Here is a 3,322-nt window from a genome sequence, read left to right as displayed (position 1 = left end):
TGTTCAAAGGCCAGGGAAAAGAAGTAGGTCTTTAATAGTGATTTATAAATGTCTATGGACTGAGAGGCTCTTATATTAAAAGGAAAGCTATTCCAGAGCCTCGAGGCGGCCACAGTGAAGGCTCGGTCACCTTGTGGTGGATAAAATTCATATAACAGTCATTGTGGTATTGATTAAGTGAATGTATTGGTAGATGCAACAATCATCACCTGTTCTTCCTTGTTAAACTCCTCTCCTTGACAAAGTCCTTGCAAACAGTCGACTCATTCTAACCTATTTCAAACGTGCCGACGATGTGCGAGTCAGTTATAGAATAAAGCCCATGTAAGGAATGACCATCTGTTGTTATACCTCTGTGTACCATCCTGCCAGATATAAATGTGTGTAAGACATTGGTGGGGAGGGATGGGGGAAGCTCCAGAGGGAGACGCTAGTCTCTCTCTTCTGTGAAGGGATCTACAATAAAGTATGGAGTTGGTTCCTGACGACTGAGTCTTGCATTTTCCTGATCAGTTTATTTTACATAAAGTAACATGTAAAAGTTGCCATTACAACCTCTAGACCTTTTGTTAGTCGACTTTAGGGGTCTTTGATGAGGTCATTGAGGAAAGGCGGGGCTAGCCCGTTACGTGCTTAATGGTTCTTAATCACTTGTCCCATTCACCTGAAGACGCTCCCTCGTCTCTCACAGTGAGTTACAGTCAGTGTGTGGGCTGCTAGCAGTGGTGGAAAGTAACTGAGTAGATTTACTTAAGTACAATTTTGAAGTATTTGCACTTTACTTGAGTCTTTCCAGTTTTCAATATACTTTTACTTCTACTCCACTACATCTCTGATCCAAATATTGTACTTTTACTCCACTACATTTACTTTACAACTTTAGTTACTTGTTACTTTGTAGATTTTGATTAATATCATATTATTATTATTACAAAACATACATCAACCACTTAAGCCCTATATACATTTTGGCCATTTGAAAATAGAAGATCTACAAGCTCACAATGCGTCGTGATGTGACACATTGTGAGCTTGCAGTGTGAGCTTGTAGATCTGTTATTTTCAAAGGATTTTCATACATTTTAAAACTTGAAATGGGACATTCTGCACAATGAGTACTTTTACTTTCAATACTTTAAGTATATTTTCATACCAATACTTTTATACTTTTACTCAAGTACATTTTGAATTCTGGACTTTTACTTGTAACAGAGTATTTCTATATTGCAGAATTGATACTTTTACTTTTAAGTAAAACATTTGAGTACTTTTTCTACCACGTGCTGCTAGTAGCCCCGCCTTCCTCTTCCTCACACACACACACATACATACACACACACACACACACACACACACACACACACACACACACACACACACACACACACACACACACACACACACACACACACACACACACACACACACACACACACACACACATATGCACACGCACGCGCACACAAACCTATTTTAGACTTTATTTAGTGACATATATATTTGTGCGATGGGGGCAGTTATCCTAGTGTTGATATTATACAGATGATAATAAAATTGAACATTTTTAATTGTCTATTTCCAGATGGATATGTGTTCTATGAGGCTGCCCGCTGTGTGTTTAACTCCAGTGAGCTGAAGGACATACAGCACATATACTCATATCATTTCGATGGTGATGAGATCCTCAGGTGGGACAGTAGAGTAGATCAGTGGGTTGGATACACTGAGTTTGGTGTGAAGAACGCAGAGCGCTTCAATAAAGATCCTACAGAACTGGCTGTGAGGAGAGCAGACCGAGAGAGATTCTGCAAAATCTGGATCGAGATCTACTACCGCACTGTTCTGAACAAGAGAGGTGAGCTGATCTCAGAGCAGCACTCAACACTCATCACCTCATAAACTATAACATGACATCATAATAAATCATTCTATTCAGATATGATTAATGGTGTTAATATTGATCTGATAATGATTATAAAACATTCCTTAACCCATTCAATCCAGGGACGCAACTGTGTCATTTTACATTTCTTTGGCTATTCAAAAATAGCAGATCTACAAGCTCATAGCGCGGCACCGAGTGCCGCGCTATGAGCTTGTAGATCTGTTATTTTTGAAAAATCGTGAAAATGTGTGCAAATCTTTATATATTTTAAAGTGAACATTTGTAACTTGCAGATCTGGCAATAGCAGATCTACAAGCTCACAACATGTGGTGTCACCATCGTACACAGAGTATAAATGAAACATATAGATCTATTTCTGAGTGTTTTCACCAACATATAATGACCTTCCTAAAATAGAGACACCAGGATTAATGTTTTTAAATGAACTTTAAAAAGAACCATGCAGGATAAAACACACCTCTATACACTTCATTTACCCTGATTTTATATTTAATTATTGTCTTTACTAGTTTGTTTTGTATGTTTTTAATCACTTTAGTAATATTTTACAGGATTATGTGTGTTGTGTTGTTTTGTTTTGTTTTGTTTGTTTCTACTCTACACTTTTCATTAAATGATATTGTTTGATTTATTGTTGTTTATGTAAAGCACTGTGTAACTGTGAATTATTTAATATGTTTAAATTACATTATATAAATGCATTCTACATCGTAGTAGAAAACTGTAGACTATTGTAGAATCTACAGTATTCTATGAAACGTTGTTCTCTGCTGCCATCTGCTGGCCAAACACTGAGTTACAGTTACAATTTACAATGTAGGCATTTATCAGACACTCTTAATCCAGAGTGATTTACAGTAAACAAGGAAAACACAAGGTAATACATCAAATACATAGAAATAGTAATCTAGGATCATAAGTAAACCAAGAACCTATCATCAGTCTAAACTGTATAATATCAAACAAATAAATAATCTGTGCATTGAAACTATCCAAACTATAGGTTGCCAGGTCAACAATGAAGAGATCCAGGGTGTTTTAGGGAAGGGAAAAGAGTCTAGGATGTGTGGAGTGTTGTCCAGGGTGTTTTAGAAAAGGTTCTGACAGCTTCCCTGTGTTAGCTGATCTGAGTGAGCGGGATGGGTTGTAGGGTTGGATCAGGCTTGAAGATATGGAGGTGTCATACCTTTGGTTGCTTTGTAGGCCAACATCAGTGTTTAGTACTCTGTGAGGGCAGCAACTGGGAGCCAATGGAGGGAGAGGAGAACGGGGGAGAGCCGGGAAACGTGAACATTTTGGCTGGTTGAAGACCAAGTGTTTTGCGGCTTTCTGGATCATTTGGATGATAAAAAATTATTAATGATAATGACATTTTCCTATGACTGGTATAATAATAATAATAATAATAATAATAA

The sequence above is a fragment of the Gymnoscopelus microlampas genome (assembly GCF_963454915.1).
Source record: "Gymnoscopelus microlampas genome assembly, chromosome: 4".
Lineage (NCBI taxonomy): Eukaryota > Metazoa > Chordata > Actinopteri > Myctophiformes > Myctophidae > Gymnoscopelus > Gymnoscopelus microlampas.
The sequence above is the reverse complement of the archived record's forward strand: the minus strand, read 5'-3'. Positions refer to the sequence as shown.